Genomic DNA, 22079 nt, shown 5'->3' with positions numbered 1-22079 from the left:
GTAAACAGACAGGGCGACACAAGAAGCAGGAGGGCAATGGCAGAAACTGCAAGGACTTTTCGCTGGGCGGAAAATCATGTGATAACACTGTCAGCAGTTTTTCATCCCGGGAATGGAAACTGGGAAGCAGACTTCCTCAGCACGACCTCCACCCGGGAGAGTGGAAACTTCATTGAGAAGTTTTTTCCACATGATTGTAAACCGTTGGGAAATACCAAAGGTGGACATGATGGCGTCCCGTCTGAACAAAAAACGGGACAGGTATTGCGCCAGGTCAAGAGACCCTCAGGCAATAGATGTGGACGTTCTGGTAACACCGTGGGTGTACCAGTCGGTGTATGTGTTCCCTCCTCTGCTTCTCATACCTAAGGTGCTGAGAATTATAAGACGTAGAGGAGTAAGAACTATACTCATGGCTCCGGATTGGCCAAGAAGGACTTGGTACCCGGAACTTCAAGAGATGCTTACAGAGGTCTTATGGCCTCTGCCGCTAAGAAGGGACTTGCTTCAGCAAGTACCATGTCTGTTCCAAGACTTACCGCAGCTGCGTTTGTCGGCATGGCGATGGAAAGCCGGATCCTAAGGGAAAAAAGGCATTCCGGAAGAGGTCATTCCTACCCTGGTCAAAGCCAGAAAGGAGGTGACCGCACAACATTATCACCACGTGTGGCGAAAATATGTTGCGTGGTGTGAGGCCAGGAAGGCCCACAAAGAAATTTCAACTCGGTCGTTTCCTGCATTTCCTGAAAACAGGAGTGTCAATGGGCCTCAAATTGGGGTCCATTAAGGTTCAAATTCGGCCCTGTAAATTTTCTTCCAGAAAGAATTGGCTTCAGTTCCTGAAGTCCAGAAGTTTGTCAAGGGAGTATTGCATATACAAACCCCTTTTTTGTGCCACCAGTGGCACTGTGGGATCTCAACGTAGTTCTGGGATTCCTCAAATCACATTGGTTTAAAACCAGTCAAATATGTGGATTTGAAGCATCTCACATAAAAAGTGACCATGCTCTTGGCCCTGGCCTGGACCAGGCGAGTGTCAAATTGGTGGTTTTTTCTCAAAAAAGCCCATATCTGTTTGTCCATTCGGACAGGGCAGAGCTGCGGACTCGTCCCCAGTTCTCTCCCTAAGGTGGTGTCAGTGTTTCACCTGAACCAGCTTATTGTGGTGCCTTGCACCTACTAGGGACTTGGAGGACTCCAAGTTGCTAGGAGTTGTCAGGGCCCTGAAAATATGTTCCAGGACAGCTGGAGTCAGAAAATCTGACTCGCTGTTTATACTGTATGCACCCAACAAGTTGGGTGCGCCTGCTTCTAAGCAGGCGATTGCTCGTTGGATTTGTAACACAATTCAACTTGCACATTCTGAGGCAGGCCTGCCACAGTCTAAATCGGTTAAGGCCCATTCCACAAGGAAGGTGGGCTCATCTTGGGCGGCTGCCGAGAGGTCTCGGCATTACAACTCTGCCGAGCAGCTACGTGGTCAGGGGAGAACACGTTTGTAAAATTCTACAAATTTGATATCCTGGCAAAAGAGGACCTGGAGTTCTCTCATTCGGTGCTGCAGAGTCATCCGCACTCTCCCGCCCGTTTGGGAGCTTTGGTATAATCCCCATGGTCCTTTCAGGAACCCCAGCATCCACTAGGACGATAGAGAAAATAAGAATTTACTTACCGATAATTCTATTTCTCGGAGTCCGTAGTGGATGCTGGGCGCCCATCCCAAGTGCGGATTATCTGCAATACTTGTACATAGTTACAAAAATCGGGTTATTATTGTTGTGAGCCATCTTTTCGGAGGCTCCGCTGTTATCATACTGTTAACTGGGTTTAGATCACAAGTTGTACGGTGTGATTGGTGTGGCTGGTATGAGTCTTACCCGGGATTCAAAATTCCTCCCTTATTGTGTACGCTCGTCCGGGCACAGTACCTAACTGGCTTGGAGGAGGGTCATAGGGGGAGGAGCCAGTGCACACCACCTGATCCTAAAGCTTTACTTTTTGTGCCCTGTCTCCTGCGGAGCCGCTATTCCCCATGGTCCTTTCAGGAACCCCAGCATCCACTACGGACTCCGAGAAATAGAATTATCGGTAAGTAAATTCTTATTTTTAGGGACTATCACTCCCATTCCAGTGGAACAGGGAGTGATATGAATTCTGATGTTATGTGTACAGCGCTGTGCAAATTAGTGGCACTATATAAGTAAACAATAATAATAATTTTGATACTTTAATATAGGGCCTTGCGCATATGTTGGAGAAGCCATCACATTTCCCCTTTGTACTTAGCAGGAGCACATTAATTTGCTGTTCTGTCAGTAATAAAGGGGTAAATGCTAATTATGTACTGGGGAGCATAGTGTTTTTTTTTCCTGTCAGGGCAAATGTGTGTGTTTTTTTTACCCTGTGGAAGCCAAAGTGTTTTTTTCTTTTTTCCTGAAAGGGGCCAATGTGTTTGTCATTATTTTTCCTGTGGATGCCAATGTGTTTTTTTTATTTCCTGTGTTGGCCAATGGGGAGGGGCGTGGAGGGGGAGGGAGGCTGAAGTTTTGCCTAGGGTGCTGAGAAATCTTGCACCGGCCCTGCTGGCGCTAAGGATGCTGACAGCAGTGCCGTAACTACGTGTGTGCCAGGTGTGTCTGGCTCACAGCACAGTCGCACTGAGGGCGCAACGGCCCCCATTCCCTAAAGTCAGCGGCTTGTAATTAGTCAAATTGACTCATTACAAGCCGCCTGTGCCGGAAGAGGAGAGGGAGCAGCGGAGAAGGAAGAGGAGGGAGGGGGAGGAGGGAGCTGCAGCAGCGCTATGTAATTGGTGTCGGCGCTGCTGCGGCAGTCCCTCTCCTTCCGCATTGGCTGGCCGGCGCTGCTATGAATGCTGGGATGCGCTTCCCTCATCCCAGCATTCACAGCGGCGGCGGCTGCCAGCCAATGCGGAAGGAGAGGGACAGCTGCATGCGGCGCCGCCAGCAATTACACTGCGCTGCTGAGCTCCCTCCTCCCCCTCCCTCCTCCTCCTTCTCCCCTGCCCCCGGAGCTGCCAGCACCGAGGAGCCTGACTGCCTGAGCCAGCGGAGAGATGGTAAGTATCATCTATTCTATTCTATCTGTCTATCTGTCTGTCTATCTATCGGTGTAAAAAGGGGGACGCTGTCTGCCATAATGTGTAAAAAGGGGGCGCAGTCTGCCGTAATGTGTAAAAAGTGGAACTGTCTGCCGTAATGTGTAAAAATGGGGATGCTATCTGCCGTAATGTGTAAAAAGGGGACGCTGTCTGCCATAATGTGTAAAAAGGGGACGCTGTCTGCCATAATGTGTAAAAAGGGGGACGCTGTCTGCCGTAATGTGTAAAAAGGGAGACTGGCTGCTGTAATGTGTAAGAGGGGCTGTACCTGGTGTAATGGCGCTACTGTGCGGTGTAATTTGAAGAATGGAGACTACTATAATATGTAATATATATTGGTATTATTTTGTGGCCACACCCCTTCCCCGTGAAGCCACGCCCCTATATTTTTCACACACGCCATTTTTGCACTGCCTCTTTTTTACATGGGGGGGGGGGGGCGCCGATGCCCTATCTTGCACACAGCGCTAAAATGTCTAGTTACGGCACTGGCTGACAGTCAGCTTGTCGATACCGGAATCCCGAACCACTAAAAATCCAGATGCTAGAATCCTGACTGCCAGTGTCCCAAAGGTAAGTATTGGGGTAAGGGTTAGGATTAGGACCTGGGGGGGTGTATTTGGGTTAAGCACCACCGGGGAGTTAGCTGTAGCCGCTAGCCCTACTGTCCTTAGCCCTAGCCACCACTTTCTCTGTCCTTAGCCCTAGCCACCACCTCCTGTGATTAGCCGTAGCTTACACCTTGCATCCTTAGTCCTAGCTGCCATCCCAGTCAGGTTAGGGTTAGGGTAGGGGGCAGGGGAGGGATAAATTACTTATCCTGTTCCCTGTCGGCATTCTAAAAGTCGGGATGCTGTGGTCGGTTATGTGACCGCCGGCATCCTGACTGTCGGTAACAGGTATCACACCCATGTGTACTGCAAGTCAAGGTACTAAGGGGGACATTTACTAAGCAGTGATAAGAGAGCCAGTGGAGAAGTGCCCATGGCAGCCAATTAGCACTGAAGTAACATTTATCATTTGCATACTATAAAATTATCCAGAGCTGCTGACTGGGGCAATTTCTCCACTGGCTCACTTCTCCGCTCTTATCACTGCTTAGTAAATGTCCCCCTATGTTACTATGATATCCTGACTTCAGAAATTATTTATTTTTACGTATGCGATTGATGCAATTAGGGTAGTAACTTTACTTTATAGAGACCATTCCTTTAACTTGTATTACAGGTTGAGTATCCCATATCCAAATATTCCGAAATACGGAATATTCCGAAATACGGAATTTTTGGAGTGAGAGTGAGATAGTGAAACCTTTGTTTTCTAAAGGCTCAATGTACACAAACTTTGTTTAATACACAGTTATTAAAAATATTGGCCCTCATTCCGAGTTGATCGGTCGCAAGGCGAATTTAGCAGAGTTACACACGCTAAGCCGCCGCCTACTGGAAGTGTATCTTAGCATCTTAAAATTGCGACCGATGTATTCGCAATATTGCGATCACAAACTACTTAGCAGTTTTAGAGTAGCTCCACACTTACTCTGCCTGTGCGATCAGTTCAGTGCTTGTCGTTCCTGGTTTGACGTCACAAACACACCCAGCGTTCGCCCAACCACTCCCCCGTTTCTCCGGCCACTCCTGCGTTTTTTCCGGAAACGGTAGCGTTTTCAGCCACACGCCCATAAAACGCCGTGTTTCCGCCCAGTAACACCCATTTCCTGTCAATCACATTACGATCGCCGGAGCGATGAAAAAGCCGTGAGTAAAAATACTATCTTCATAGCAAAGATACTTGGCGCAGTCGCAGTGCGAATATTGCGCATGCGCACTAAGCGGAATTTCACTGCGATGCGATGAAAAATACAGAGCGAACGACTCGGAATGAGGGCCATTGTATTAAATGACCTTCAGGTTGTGTGTATAAGGTGTATATGAAACATAAATGAATTGTGTGAATGTACACACACTTTGTTTAATGCACAAGGTTATAAAAAAATATTGGCTAAAATGACCTTCAGGCTGTGTATAAGGTGTATATGTAACATAAATGCATTCTGTGCTTAGATTTAGGTCCCATCACCATGATATCTCATTATGGTATGCAATTATTCCAAAATACGGAAAAATCCAATATCCAAAATACCTCTGGTCCCAAGCATTTTGGATAAGAGATACTCAACCGTACTTCAGTTTTTGTATATTAATCCCATTTATTTCAGCTATAAAATAAACCAGTGCTGGTGGTTGTCAATCATAAAATATGGGACAAACAGAAGTTGATCCTGCCCCTCACCACACAATTGAACCTAAGGATGACATATAAACACAATTTATTTAATTTAATATGTCTTTGTAAATTTCTCAATAAGAAACTTTTGGCCTAGGGGTGCTATGAAAATAATTAAGATGCTGTAAGGCGCCGGGATTCAAATAAGTTTGGGAATCACTGCACTAGATTATACTAAGTACTACAGTAGATTTGGAATTATATAGTGTACTGGGAATCTATGGGCCTATTCATCACCCATAATGGGCCCATCACACAAGCAGAAACATTGCTTTCCATGTGTTTTAAGTAACAAGCCTATTCATTATTAGGGGCCTGATGGGAGCATCTGGTAATTGGCAAACTCCGAAAACTGAAAGGAGGGAAGGAGGCAGTGCTGGACATGAAGGGCCCACCAGGGAAATGCAATCCTACAGGCCAACTAAATGGTGTGGCCAGTTGCTGGAAGGTGTGTGGCCGGGATCCGGTCTGAAGGTCGACAGTCACTAGGTCTACATGGATGGAAGGTCGACAGGGTTTCTAGGTCGACATGTGCTAGGTCGACAGGTCTAAAGGTCGACATGAGTTTTTCACATTTTTTTGGGGGGGGATTTTTTCATACTTAACGATCCACGTGGACTACGATTGGAACGGTAAAGTGTGCCAAGCGAAGCGGTAGCGGAGCGAAGGCACCATGCCCGAAGCATGGCGAGCGAAGCGAGCCATGCGAGGGGACGCGGTGCACTAATTTGGGATCCCGGTCACTTTACGAAGAGAACGACACACACAAAAAAAAAATCCTCATGTCGACCTTTAGACCTGTCGACCTAGCACATGTCGACCTAGAAACCCTGTCGACCTTCCATCCATGTCGACCTAGTGACTGTCGACCTATAGTGGTCGACCTAAACATTGTCGACCTAGACACTGTCGATAAAACGAACCACACCCGTGTGGCCAGAGCACCATAGTATATCATTAAATTCCCTATCATACTAACAAGAGTATAGGACATAGCATCATCTTTATCAAAACAAGAGGAGGATCAGCAGAGCATGGGTGCTGGAATTGAAAGTAGTGGTGCTGGGATTGGAAGGGTAGGGACCACAGACTGTGAGAACGTGTGCTGGGACTGAAAGAAGATGTACTGGGACTGGAAAGGGGAGGAACAGCAGACTGGTAGCAGGGATGCCGGGACTGGTTGGGAAAAAAACAGTAAACTGGGAGATGGGAAGCTGGGACTGAGTGGGGAAGGACAGTAGGCTAAAAGAAGGGGTGCTGCAAGTGGGAGCAGGGGTGCTGGGACTGGGAGGAGTAGTGACAGCACACTGCAAAAAGGGGTGCTGATACTGGTAGGGGAAGAGACAGAAGACTGCAAACAGGGGTGCTGGCAGAGGCGGATTGGCCATAGGGTTCACAGGGAAGATTCCCGGTGGGCCGACGCACCCGCGGGCCTGTTTTGTTTGAGGACATGGGGTCATTTTTATAGACATAATGAATAAGATGCAAAATAATTTGCATATATGAAAATGACTTTGCCACTTAGCCTGTGATTGCAGATGACTTAGTGTATGCTCTGTCTGCCTGCTTGGCTGACATGTAAGATTGAGTGAATAGTGTTTGGAATACGGTTGGTGTAATAAGGAAGAAAATATATCTTTCTAAAGAATGATATAGTTTCCTAAATTCTGAAGGTGTATCATATAATGTGCTCATAATATTTAATTTTATTTCTTTTTAACTCCCCCTTTGATGCTGGACATGCCCACTATCTGGAAAGTCTTGGGGGGAGGGTGCTGCTGCCATGGCCCATGGCTAGACCTTACACCTCTGGTGCTGCCCATGTGGGGCCACTAGTACAAATCCGTCCCTGGGTGCTGGGAATGGGAGGGAAAGAGACAACAGACTCAAAGAAGTGGTGCTGGGACTGGAAAGGGGAGAAACAGAAGTCTGGGAGGAGGGATACTGGGACTTGAAGATGAAGAGACAGCAGACTGCAAACAGGGGTGCTGGGACATAGAGCAGGTGTGCTTAGACTGGGAGGTGAAGAGACAGCAGACTACAAACAGGGGTGCTGGGACTGGAAAGGTGACAGTAGATTGGGAGCAGGGGTGCTGGGAGTTGGAGGGGAAGCAACATAAGACTGAAAACAGGGGTGCTGCGACTGGGAGCATAAGAGACAACAGACTGGGAGCTTCACTGTACTCACAAGAAACTTCAGTAACCCGACCAGTCAGAGCAGGCACAGCTTCACAAGGAGTCACTCCCATGATGCTGGTTGAATCTCTTTACCCTTCGTCGAAAGGACCCAAATGTGACATCAGGTGAGGGCGGAAGTTCTTTTCTGCCCTTACAGCATTTTTACGTTTTCTCAAATCAACGTTTTGTAGGTTTTTTGTTTTATTTAGACCACTTCAGGCCCGGTGTCTCGCTTTGTTTACCACAGGTTACTATTACAAATAGATATTGACGTTGAGCAAGTGCATTATGAGAAACGTCCTCTCGACAAAGGGGCTCTAGGAGCTACTATGAGGCTGCTGATGATCTCCGTGGGTCAGCATGTGATGAGCTCCTACAATCAGTGCTAAGCACTTGTTCCTCTGAACCCTCAGCAGACTCTCATGGGAATTATTTCCCAGTAGTGCATTGCCCCAGTAACTGCTGGACCCCATTTCGTGCTCGCTGCCTGGAGCCACCACCGGGTCAGTCAGAACAGCTTAGATGACTGACACGTTGAGCACCTGCACTGCACTCTGCAATACCTCCCACTATAGAGGGCATGATTATTTATCAGTGGAGATGTGTTCATATCCCTCCACAGGATGTCAGAATCATCATGCGCATGCGTGAACCCAAGCTCATGCATGCACACTAACTTTGTCAAGTCAGATGGAAGTAGTGGTGATGGAGATCACAGGGAAGCTGATTTTCAGATCAGCTGTCTTCGCACTGGAGCAATGTTGAATTGCTTTGGTGTTTTAGTATCCACTGTTGCTACTTGGAGTATAATGTAGTGTAAGATGATAAATATCATTATGTGTACACTATACATATTTTATCAATTGTTGTTAATAAAAGTTATATTTAAAAATTCATTTATAATTTTTACTTATTGTCTCTTCTGAGACCTCTTAAACATACAAGAGTGCACCCACAAAAGAGTCTTCTTCTCTCCCTTTTGTTGTATGTCTTGCCACTGACTCAGGGTGCACCACCAAACTCAAGATAACATTAGAAAACTCAGATTTTCTCGTTGTATTATGTATTTTGGTTCTAACAATATCTATTAGATACCTTACCATTCTCCAGTGCGGTATACCCCCAATACATTCATGTATTCAGTACACTGAGTCAAGACTCAGTTTTCCATACCTTGCACGGATTTATATACCTTGCTATAGGATCTCTTTCCTTTTGTATAGTAGTCGCTTCTGTTATAACAACATTCCCTTTCCTCTTTTCATTTTTTCCCCCCACTGTATATTGTTATATTCAAGGCAATGACAGCATTTTCATTAAAAACTGAACTAACATCCAAACGTAGAAACGTAGAGGAATTTGGAGATATTTTTTCAGATACCTTCCACAATCCCAGCACTCCCAAAGACTGGAAATCTGATTTATCAAAATTACAGAAAAACCTTCAAAAAAGGATTAGGCTCACCTGGGATATCACTACATTAGAAAACTACCACAAAAATAAATTATCACCCAGAGGCTTACGACCACGTATCTTCCCCTCCTTCCCTTTGGCCACAGACAACCTTAAAACTGAATGGGAAAACAGCCTATTAAAATGTTCTAATGAACTAATTCTAATCATGATCAAACATGACAATCTGATATTAGATCAAGTAGAAAAAAATATCGAAGAATTGGGTCAAAACTTAGAAACCTGGGAGAAAGACCTATCTTTCCAAAACACATTTGAAAAATACAAGAAAGATCTGGATATATATGAAACCAATATTATAGAAAGGAAACGCACCAAATTCCTACGAGACAAAAACGACTTCTCCCTAGGAAAAATCTTTCGTTGGCATTCTCCCACTCTACGTCCTAGAGGAGGACCACCTAGAGAAGATCCGAGCTCTTCGGAATTAGAATCATCATACAGTGAAGACTCCGCCACGGAACATCCTGAAGGAAGTACCCACACCCATAGATACAACAAAAGTGAGGACCCTTTTTTAGGGAGAGGCCAACATACCAGAGGCAGAAGCAAGCCACAAGGCCGACAAGAAGGGGGGGGACGAAACACAGACAGAAACAAGCGAGATTGGACCACCCCAAGAACATCTCACTATCCGGTACGGACAACCAGGAAGTGACAACTACCGACAAATTGCAAATTATCAACCTCAGTACCAAAATCATTACGGAAGATCAATTAGAGGTTCTTAGCAAGGGTCTATCTTTTTCACCCACATCACCCTTTGATAGGTTTCTGTGGGAGAAGGATCTCAGACTCTTCGGCCGCAAATTATTATTAAAAAAATTTTTTGCTAAATCCTCTGTTGACTCAAGTATTATGACTTCACTATCCAGCCATTCAGGACTTTTGGAGGATCCTAGTGTATCAATAACACCACTGACCGAAGAAGATTATACAGCTATCCAAATACTGGAGGAGCTGCATATGGAATCAGCCTCGGACATCCCTGCTTCACGAAAAATAAGACCCACATGCAAACTGAAGTCCACCTTTTTCCCTCCTGACACCAACAGCCCAGAAATCAGGGTCTTTTTGGATCTAGTCTCCAAAGAATTTGACGAGATCCAGACCAATTCTCGTAAAAGATGTCTCACTAAAAATCTCAAATACAGAGAGAGACAAGCTCTTAAAGAGATTAAAACATGGACTGACACCGTTATCAAACCCTCGGATAAGGGTGGTAACATTGTCATATGGCCCATCGCAATGTATGAAGAGGAAGCACGGAGACAACTGTTGGACACATCCTGTTATATCAGATTGCCACTTAATCCCACAATAAAATTCCACAAGCAATACATGCACATGATTACAGAGGCATTTGCCACTGGAGCTATCACACAACAAGAGGCTAAATACCTTGAGGTCTCGAATCCCAGGGTTCCTACCTTTTACTTATTGCCAAAAATACACAAGAATATCAACAAACCACCTGGGAGACCCATAGTGTCAGGGAATGGGGGACTCTTGGAAACCCCAAGCAAATTTCTGGATTTACATCTCAGAGACCATGTCATGACATTACCCTCCTACCTTAAGGACACTTCTGATCTCCTAAGGAAAATACATGACATATGTCTAGATGAGAACTGTATCCTAGTCACCTTAGATGTGGAAGCCCTGTATAGCAGTATTTCACACTCACAAGGAATACAAGCCACCAAATTCTTCCTGGATATGGAAGAAAAAAATGTATTTCATGATTTCCTATGTGAAATGTTGAGTTTTGTTCTCAATAAGAATTATTTCACCTTTGGTGACCAATTTTTTCAGCAAATTCGGGGAACAGCAATGGGTGCAGCCTGTGCACCCACATATGCCAACCTGTTCCTCGGCTGGTGGGAACAAACAATAGTCTTCAACAATGATAATCATATCTACACAAAACATATCATCAATTGGCTGAGATATATTGATGATATCTTTGTGATCTGGGAAGGAGATGAGAAACTCCTGTTGGACTTCATTAACATCCTCAATGTAAACGATTTGAACATTTTTCTCACTCACTCAATCAGTAGAGACAAGATATCTTTTTTGGACTTGAATATCTACAAGACAACAAGTGGGACTTTGGCTACAGAACTCTTTCGTAAGGATACAGCCACAAACAGTATATTGCACCAAACAAGCTCACATTTCCCACCTACTATTGAAAACATCCCAAAAGGGGAATTTCTTCGTCTTAGACGCAACTGCACAGAGGAGAAGGTGTTCAAACAGAAAAGCAGAGAACTTATGACCAGGTTACAAGCTCGGGGATACAGTAAACGCTCTCTGAAGAGAGCCCAACAATCTATTTCAAAAACCAACAGGGAATCCCTGATCTTCCAGGACAAACCCCAAGAACAAAAGGCTGACACCAAGATTCGATTTGTAGGGACCTTCTGTCCCGAATGGCGTCTACTAAAAAAGGCCATTCAGAAACATCTACCTGTCCTACATCTGGATCCAGAGTTATCACCTTTATTGGATCCCACTTTACAAATCAGTTGGAGGAGATCTAAGAACATCAAAGATACGTTGGTTCAGAGCCATTTTTCACGTGCAATGACCAAATCCAAACTCCCTAAGGGATCCTTTCCATGTGGGCAATGTAAGGCTTGCCCACAGATACAGATAACTGACTGTGTCAAGGACAGACATGGCAAGGATATTTCCATACAACACTTCTTCAACTGCGACACACAAGGAGTAGTCTATTGTCTAACCTGTCCTTGCAATCAACGATATGTAGGCATGACGACTAGAAAATTCAAAACTAGGATTTTAGAACATATGGGCTCCATTCGCAACTCATCGTCAGATCTTCAAAAAGGCAAAAAACTAACATCAGTAGCCAGACACTACCATGCTGCACATCATGACTCACCAAGTGATATGCGCGCCTTTGGCCTAGATAGGGTCCATCTAGGCATACGCGGTGGTGACTTAAGCAAAGAACTTATTAAGAAGGAAAGTGAATGGACTTTCAGGTTAGGTTGTCTCAAACCATTGGGTCTGAATGAATACATCAATTACAGTGCATTTCTGTAACCTACTTTCTATATAGCACCCATTAAGTGTCCTCGCTTCCTTCCCTTACACCCCCCAGTACACTCACATCCAGTACACCCCCATTCATAACACATCACATTCACCCTTCTTTCATCAGCACTTTCACGCCCACCTCCACCACATACTCAGCACCATCACATCCGCAGTCCATTCACATGCACCTCACATCCATCCCATTACAGAGACCCAGCAAATTCCGACATATTTCACAACCTACTAACACGTTTCCACACAGCACTCCCAGTGTCAACCCACTCCTATCCCTTACATCTCTACCCCCCTTCCTCATCTCACCATATCATTATACTTCTCGCCCACACAGGATCATCACCTTCGACACCACACACACATTCCCACCACACTGCAAACCACAACACCCCAACACCCCACAATCTCAAACCCCCTCCCCCCTTCCCCCTCTCTCCCCCCCTTCCCCCCCCCCCCACTCCATCCCCCCCATTCCTTTCCACCTCACTCCCCATCCTTTTCCATACCATCCTTTCTCACAATCATTCCCACCACTTCCATCGACGTCACTTGCATTATTAATCCAAAATAACATAAATAATATTTATGAATATCCTCATGCAATGTTTACAACGTGTTTGTTTATAACTCCAGACAAGATATGCTGTCCTAACATATTTTTCCAGTAATTATCATTTATTATACTTAAATTTAATCTATTCTTATCATCTAAATATTTCATAAACAATTTGTGAAAGCTTCAATTTTATTATTATTTTCATTCATTTTTATTCTTTTTTGCTAATTTTCCCCATTTTATTTTTATTTTTATTTTTATTTCCATTTTTTCACTATGTCCACCTATATAATAAGCAAGATGCTCATTTTTCATCTAATAACCGTGTATATTTCTCACACATATTCTCTGTTTTTTCCTTTTGTGCAATGGGCCACTAATTGCAAGCATAATAGGGAACCAATACTAAACAGAACAACCGTTCCACCTGTGCAGCAATTTACAAACGCAGGACACGCCTCCCTTTTGATTGGACAACGACCAGCTCCCTTGCAAGATAAAGCCTGCACTATCCCCTCTGGGAACAGGAAGTGATCAAGCCCGGGGAACGGGTGAAACTAGTTTTCCGTTCCCTACCCCCACTGCCTGGGTGTGACAGCTGATTCCGGACATCCTGAACCACGAGCCGCTCTTTCCCCAGCAGCCGCTGCATCAACCCGCCGCCGCTAGATACTACCGCGATGGGACCAGGAACATTGTGTCTCTCTTCTCCTCAGCCAACCTGACCACGTCTCCACAATACATCAGGTACTTTGATCGGCAGTGCGGCTATAAACGAACTGCTCAGCTCCTGAGAACCAGTGTATCCTGCATCTTCAATTTGCCTGGACTTTGACACGGACATTCCGTACTCAGAAAGTATCCTGCTCATATTAGTGACTGATCGTTCCATACAATTCCGGGTAATATCTGCTCAATCTCAGCATCTTTTTGCATATTTATATTTGATAATAGCATTCATCAAGCTGTTTTTTGCAAGTACCCGTTTTACAGATAGTCGGCATTTAGCGGCTTAATACCACATAGGATACTGTTTAAACCTTTATTTTCAGTCATCAATATTGATCTAATCATTTGGCTGAGCAATTTATCACTATCCTCTATACTGCGTATTATATAGCACTGCTGCAGCTCTGTACAATCAACTGTTGTTTATTATCTCTTTCTCTTTTCACCTGATACCATTTTGGTACAATGTGCAATAATCTGTCAGCATCAAATTGATGGTGATGCATGGTTCCAATCAACTTAATTATCTGCTAATTGTGTACAAATTGCTCCTTATCACACCAAGTACCTTTATCATAGGTACTATCAGCATCTTGCAATCATATTATATAGTATTTCTGCAGCTCTGCATACAGCGGAACACAAATAAGAAATTGTTGTTCATTTTCTCCTTCTTTTTCCACCTGATACCATTTTGGTATAATTGTAATAATCTGATAATTGATGGTGATGTATTGGTCTAATCAATTTATTTGACTGCTAATTGTGTACAAATTGCTCTTTATCACACCTAATACCTTTATCATAGGTACTATCAGCATCCTGCAATCAAGCAGCCCATTGTCTATCAACCAATCTCAAAAATTTTTACCTATCAGTATCGTTTCCTTTTCCTCACTTTATACTATCTTCAGGACTCTCACCACTGATTCAGGGGTAATTATCCCGGTCTAACGGTGGCAGCAGATCCCCTATTTTCCTCCTCCACCCATTCTCTTGTCTTTTCTTTTCTCTTATTTCTCCATTTTCGTGAACTCTCATCAGTGATTCTCGAGCCCTCGATATCAAATATTTTTTCTACTATCATACCACACTGGTAACGCCCGAATCCTTCCGATCTTGGAAGCTAAGCAGTGTAGGGCTGGGTCAGTACTCGAGTGGGAGACTCTCGAGGAATACTCAGTTTAGTAGAAATTCCTGGACGGTTTTGCTCAGCGTCTAACAGTGACAGCAGATTCATCTTGCTCATTCCATCTTTAATCATCCCATCTGTCTCCTCATCATCGCTCATGAGAGAATAAAAACGCTTCAATTTTCAGGGTCTCCAGCTGTTATTATCGCACCCAGGCATTCCAGAACAATATTCAGTATTTACACTGTAATTAATTCGTTCTGTGTTCCCCCCTTTCTTTTCCCCAACTCCCCCCCACCCTTCCCCCCACCCCTACCTCCAATTTTTGACAGTAAACTCTACTATTTTATCAATTGTTGTTAATAAAAGTTATATTTAAAAATTCATTTATAATTTTTACTTATTGTCTCTTCTGAGACCTCTTAAACATACAAGAGTGCACCCACAAAAGAGTCTTCTTCTCTCCCTTTTGTTATATGTAGTGTAGTAGAATGCTTATTTTTAGTGCTGGAGCAGTATTTGGGCCAACCCCACTCCCAAACACATGGTGTCATGCTGAGGAAGTGGGGCCGCCAGCACCAGGATGTACAGCACTGCCTGGAAGGTCCTTAGGACACTGGGAAGCTGTACAGGCTTCAGTGTGCCATTTCAGACACCCTTCAAACAAAATGCAGTTGTGGTGAAGCAGGGATGGTGCCAACCCCAGGTTCCTGTTCCCTGGGTGATGTTGGTACAGTGCGCCAGAGCCCGGCTTCTACTTACTACGCACAGCAGCACTGGACCCTCCAGGCAGCAGTGGCTCTGACATGGGTGGGTACAGGTTATCTGCTGTCTGGCACTTACTGCAGTGATCTATCACCCCTCTGCCAACATCCCCAGCTGTGGGGCTGCTGGTGTTACTTCTCTATAACTGCTGTGCAGATGGCTTCTGCTCTTTCACCTTGTAGTATTGCGCATTCCCATAGGGCTGCTCACGCCACTCTATTCTTAAAGGGATGCCAATTTCAAACCCCCTCCCTATTTAAGGAAGGTTCTGAGCATTATTTAGTGCCAGAGTATAAGGCTCCCTCTAATACTCCAGCGTCCATTCTGCCCGCCAGAACCTGTATCCTTATTGCATTCTGATTAGGCCTGTTTTGATTATTATTTTTGCTTGCTCCCCTGCTCCTGCTTCTCATGACTTTCTGGCTCTAACTTGGCAACCTCCTGACTTACTTCAACTTGTCCATTGGTACCACTTTATCCATCTGGCTGTGATCCATGCTTGGTGACCTCTTTCCTGTACACCGCATGGTGACCATTTCATCTGCCTGTCCTTACTCTCTCTGGAGTCTACCAGTCCGTACACTAGAAACCCAATCTGAGGACAGCAATCTGCATGTAGGGCACAGTAAAATCCAAGCCCTCTTGCAGGTTTCCCTGGTGCACCCTGGTGCAGGCCACCAATATATTAGACTCTGTGCCTCTGTTCAAAGTCCACACCAGTCCTAATAGTGCAGCGTGCATGCACATTACACCTGATTCAGATGTGGAGTGGCGTCCTGAGCCGCAAAGTACCAATATTCTGCACTTTGGGCATGTGCAGGACACGTTCTGCAAGTACATGAAGGGGTCTTGTGACACAGAATGCAGGGACAGCATCAGACTGTCAGTGATTGACAGTCTCATGCCGTTTGGGGTGGTGATCGTCTCTATTTGTCAAAATAGAGGCGTGGCACCACGGTTTAGGGGGAGGAAGGAGGCCAGGGATCTCCGTTGTTGCACAGATATTTCCTGACCTCTGCGACGGGTGGACTGTGCATCCCCATGGGTGCCGAAAACCACCCGATGGTGCTGGGGACGATCAGATACTGAGTTCGGATCAGTATTGCAGAATGAGGTGTGACGCCTACTGCTGCATTACCATATTAATACTTTTGCTGCTGATTCTAGTTATGACCATGCTTATTTTGGGTACTATACTACAGCAGCATTAAATGCTTGTTTTTGGAACTACAAAATTGAATGTAATACTGTATAACAAAAATACCATTTTCTTTATTTAATGTATTTATTTGTATGATTGTTGTATTATATTTTACAACAGAGATATGTTTTGTTATGTTAATTGTTAATTTACATACTACTGCTTTGAAATAAACAATAACATGCAAGTATTTACTACTTGTGAATATAAATTCTCTTTGCTTCACAAACTCAAAATGTTCAAGAAGAATGTGAATTATGTTTGCATCTGTGTTAATAAAAGCTGCATATCATCCCCCTGTGTGTGTGAATCCAGCAAGTCATCGATTAAAGTTGACAGGAAACACATTATTACATTTCACATCCCAGATCCCTTTCTTGCTCTTCATAGCTGTCCATTCTAACACATAAATGTCATATACAATACATTCACTCCTCACAGCCCATCTCTTGGGATGCCATTTAGGTCTGTTCAGACTCTACGCGTTTCACTCTAGAGTACTCTTAGCCTACTTTATAAAACTGAGAAAAAAGTATCTGGTGATAAAATCCCTGCAAACACTGTTCACCAGAGCTGACAATACAAGAAAGGTGTTTTAAAGTTGATGTACAGTACAGTATATTGTATTGTGTTAAAGTTAGGAAATACTTTTTACTAGACAATATTAGTTTTCATTAGAGATGAGCGGGTTCGAGTCTCAGGGAACCGAACCCCCCCCCCGAACATCCCATTCCACCAGACTCGGAAACCAGAACGAGGCAAAACGTCATCATCCCGTTGTCAGATTCTCGCGGGTTTTGGATTCCATATAAACAGCCGTGCATCGCCGCCATTTTCACTTGAGACTTGGAGAGTGAGGGAGAAAGACCTCTCTCTCTCTCTGTGGGTGGTGGTGTCGGGTGGGGTTAGTGTGTGCTCTGTAGGGGTGCTGCTCCTGTCACTGTGGTGTCCCTGTGTTGTTAGGGGTGCTGTCCTGGCTGTCCTGGCTGTCACTGGTGTCTCATGTGCTGTTAGGGGTGCTGCAGCTGTACATGGGTGTTGCTGTCCTGACTGTCACTGTGTTGTACAGGGGGCAGGGGTACTGTCCTCCTGTATGCTGTACAAATTTAGGGATGCTAGCTGTTAAAATAACATTACACTGGCCTTGTATACTGTAAAAATTCAGGGGTGCAGTTGTTAAAAATTAAAAGCACACTGGTCTCCTGTGCTGCTGTTAAAATAACATTACACTGGCCCTGTATGCTGTAAAAATTCAGGGGTGCAGTTGTTACACAGTTAAAGCACACTGGTCCTGTATGCTGTAAAATATAGGGGTGCTGCTGTTAAAATAATATTACACTGGCCCTGTGTGCTTTAATAATTCAGCGGTGCAGTAAAATCAATGTACACTGGCCCTGTCTTGTATGCTGTAATAATTCTAGGGTGCAGTGAAAATCAATGTATACTGGCCCTGTCTTGCATGCTGTAAAAATTCAGAGGTGCAGTGAAAATAAATGTACACTGGCCCTGTCTTGTATGCTGTAAAAATTCAGGGATGCAGTTGTTAAAATAAAAGCACACTGGTACTGTATGCTGTAAAAATATAGGGGTGCTGATGTTAAAATAAAAGTGCACTGGTCCTGTATGCTGTAAAAATACAGTGGTGCAGTGAAAATAAATGTACACTGGCCTTGTCTTGTATGCTGTAAAATTACAGGGGTGTTGTGAAAATACAGGGGTACTGGCACTGTCCGTGGTTGCGATGTCTAGGCCTGACCTTCACAACACTGTATGGGAAGAGGAGACTCCTACCACCATTTTCACATCCTCTGCAAGTGCTGGGAGGAGCACCGCCAGTCCAGTTGCTGATATTTAGATTGAGGATGTCACTGTAGAAGTACACCAGGATGAGAAGGATATGGGTGTAGCTGGCGCTGAGGAGGAAGTTGACAATGAGGATTCTGATGGTGATGTGTTTTTTTTTTAATAAGGCACCGGTGGAGACAATTGTTGGCCATGGGATGAAAAAGCCCATTGTCATGCCTGGGAAAAATACAAAAAAAGCCACCTCTTCAGTGTGGAATTGTTTCTCCACAAATCCGGACAACAGGTGTCAAGCCATCTGTTGCCTTTATCAATCCATAATAAGTAGGGGTAAGGACGTTAACCACCTAGGAACATCCTTCCTTATACGTCACCTGCAGCGCATTCATCATAAGTCATTGTCAAGTTCAGAAACTTTGGGTAATAGCGCAAGCAGTCCACTGACACCTAAATTATGTGGTTTTGTTTGAATATTATTTCTATGTGAGGATGAGGATGTAAACACTGAAGGGGGAAATCTGAGGATGAGATTGACATCTTTCCACTGTAGAGCCAGTATGTGCAAAGAGATATTAATTGCTCCTTTTTTGGTGGGGGCCCAAACAAACCAATCATTTCAGCCACAGTCGTATGGCAGACCCCATCCTTGAAATGATTGGTTTGTTAAAGTGTGCATGTCCTGCTTATACAACAATTGTCCTTGGGTGGGAGGACACAAGGACAATTCCATCTTGCATGAATTTTCTTTGCCAGGGGTGCTGCCCTATATGGGGTGCTGACCATCTGCCCTATCAGTCCAGGGGTGCTGCCCCACAGCCATTTAAGTCCAGGGGTGCTGTTGCCTGTCTGCTGTGCTGTGTAATTCTCCAGGTGTGCTGCATATGCTGTATAAGTCAAGGAGTGCTGCCGCATAATTCCACGGGTGCTGCTGTACTTGATCCTAGGTTTAAATGAAAGCCTAGAGCATATACAGTATAAAAAAGATTTGTAAAAACTAGCCGCAAAGGTGGAAATGGAAATTTCTGAAGTGTTTTTAAATAAAGTGGGGAGAGACCACATTTGTGGCCAAAGTCAGTGTCACTCAGAATAGACTGAATCATAATCCAGCACAACTGCCGGAGAGGTAAAAGTGATATATTCTGCCAGAGTATTAGAGAGAGTTTCTTCTCAATTATTTAATGTTAGGGACTCACTCAAATGAATGGCTCCTAAGGGCTGCCTAGGGTTATCGCAAGACCTTGTGGTGTTAGAAGAACAGAGTTTCAGTGATCTTGCATTGCATCAGCTGTCCATTGCACTGCAGCACTAGATGGACCAGGAGCTCCTGTGAGGCACAAACAGTTACTGAATAAGGCCCAGTATGGAGTCTCATGGTAGTTTACAGCCTAGAAGATGTCTGGCTTTCCAGGCTTAGTCATGCTGTGGACACAGAGGTTAGCATTGCTTCCTCCCACAGTCTTACTTATAGTATGAAATGAGTTAGAGTGGTAAGCTCCACTAGGGCAGGGGCTCAATAACAAAAAAATTCACTGCACAGTCCTGCTTAGTACTTTACCAAACCCATCCAAACTCAACTTGCCCCATCTGGAACCGCTGTGGGGGCTCAGGAGGGGCTGCTAAAACATCTAAGGGGCTGCTGTATTTAAAAATAAACTATGAATAAAATAAACAAGACACACAGGTATGCTCACATTCGTGTAACTGGGAGCTGTGAAAAACAAAAATAAGGCATCTACCACAAAAATATGTAAATATAAATGCAATTAAAAAATGGAAAAAAAGAAACCCACAAGATTTTCACAAAATAAGTCTCCAGACTCCATGGAAGGGAAAATATCCAATCTTGATCCTGTGGTATACACCAGTTTATTTGCATCCCAGCATTAAATCTGAAATGATCTTAATCCCTGAACATGGAGAAGGGGGTATGATTTTGGAGGCTTTGGCCCCTAGTTTTTCAGTTTGTCCAGTAATGTGGTAATTAATAATTATATTTTTGCTTGGTTCAAGTCCTTTCTGTTCCACACTAATATAGGAGTGGAGGTGAAAGCCTGTGTGTTGTTCCTGATTGTGTGTGCCTCTCTAATTTTTAATCACCTTCTTGACACTGTGTTCTTCCTCTTACCTCTTCTCATAATGTGAAAAGTCATGAAAGAAGGAGGTGGTATGTTTGTAGCTAGCTATGTTTCACTGAACTTGGCAAGATTTTTCCAGGGGGACCACCAGTCACTGAAATGATTGGTTTATTAAACTGTGCATGTCCTGTGCATGTCCTTAGCTTAGTCATCCAGCAACCTCGGTGCAACCTTTTGGCCTAAAAACAATATTGTGAGGTGTGAGCAATAGACTGAAAATGAGTGGAAATTAAAGTTATTGAGGTTAATAATACTGTAGGATCAAAATTACCCCCAAATTCTATGATTTTAGCTGTTTTTATGTTTTTTTTAAAAATCATCCAGATCCAAACCAAAATCAAAGCCAAAACCCGAAAAGGTTGGTTTTGGCAAAACCAATCCAGATCCAAAACACGAGCAGGGATCTAGAACCAAAACTAAAACACAAAACCCGAAAAGTGTCCGCTGCACATCTCTAGTCTTCATATTAACAATACATACAGTATACAGTATGTATTATTATAGTTTCCAAATTTTGTAGTGTTGGGTAGCAGTTCACCAGTTTCAGGTGTATTACAGTGACTCATACAAATTGATATCTCAGGTATTTTAAGATGAAACTATTTATAAAATACAGGTTGAGTATCCCCTATGTTTTGGTTCTGGTTTTAATTTCATACAGTAGTTGTTGTTGGTTTAAGTTTTGGTTTTGCAAAACCACCAAGTGTTTTGGTTTGGAATACGATTTAAAAAGCAAATTTTATGTTTTGGATTCTTGAAAATAAAAAAAAGCTAAAATCTTGTAGTCCAAAACCCATAAATTTGGTTTTAAAATCCAAATTCCAAACTGCGGGAAGATCCAAATGGAACTGATGATCTCAAGTTGTTTTGGGCTGCCAAATTCTGGTGGAGTTGGATTTCTTAAGAACCAAATCACACATCTCTAATAATGATGGCTACTTTCAAAGCAAATGTATAGGGGCAGTACAGCAGTATAGACGTGCACCTCTAAAAACCCATATATGTGTTTTTAGAAATGTCATATTTACTGTACTATAGACAAAACCACATATAAACTACACAATGAAAAAAAAAAACCTCTTACCATTTTTTCGAATCCCAGGAATATAAGCTGTATGAACATTACATTTTAGACCTTATGACTAGAGAGATAGCACTAAGCCACATGCTGTTTCATCTATCTTGCCTGTCGGAATGTTAAAAAAATATAAAATGATGAAGAAAACAATCATAGGCCTTTACATTATAAAAGTACAGCACTATTCAGCATCAGAGCAGTCTTCTAGGTGAAACCCAAACAAATAGTGGACTAGAGTGCCCTGGCCATAATGCTGAAGAGCACTGAGTCCAACCTGCTTCCCATGCTTAGAGTCCCGGGTTCGATTCCCAAAGTGCGAATGCATGTTAGTTTTTCCAGACATTTTATTATTATTTTTATTTTTGTATCTATTATGCTGTACTATACTTTCACATTCAATAAAAGTGTGCACACAAGTTTTACATAAAGCAGGGCAAATCTGCAGGAGCGTATCTACTGTAAAATACACAGTGGCTACAAGGATAAGGTTCTATTCACAGTACGGTACACATACAATTCTGTAGCAGGGCAGAC

The 22079-nt window shown here is 43.7% G+C and overlaps 1 protein-coding gene and 1 pseudogene across 2 annotated transcripts in view; both read left to right on the top strand.

Annotated features, from left to right (window-relative positions):
• PLPPR5 (phospholipid phosphatase related 5) overlaps window positions 1-22079 on the top strand; it is a 629929-nt gene that overhangs the window by 98041 nt on the left and 509809 nt on the right. The gene's annotated exons all lie outside the window — the stretch shown is intronic.
• On the top strand, window positions 14507-14625 carry LOC134964043 (5S ribosomal RNA; annotated as a pseudogene).

This window comes from Pseudophryne corroboree, chromosome 9 (genome assembly GCF_028390025.1).
Source record: "Pseudophryne corroboree isolate aPseCor3 chromosome 9, aPseCor3.hap2, whole genome shotgun sequence".
Taxonomy (NCBI): domain Eukaryota; kingdom Metazoa; phylum Chordata; class Amphibia; order Anura; family Myobatrachidae; genus Pseudophryne; species Pseudophryne corroboree.
Note: the sequence above shows the minus strand (reverse complement) of the source record. Positions and strands in the feature narration are given on the sequence as shown.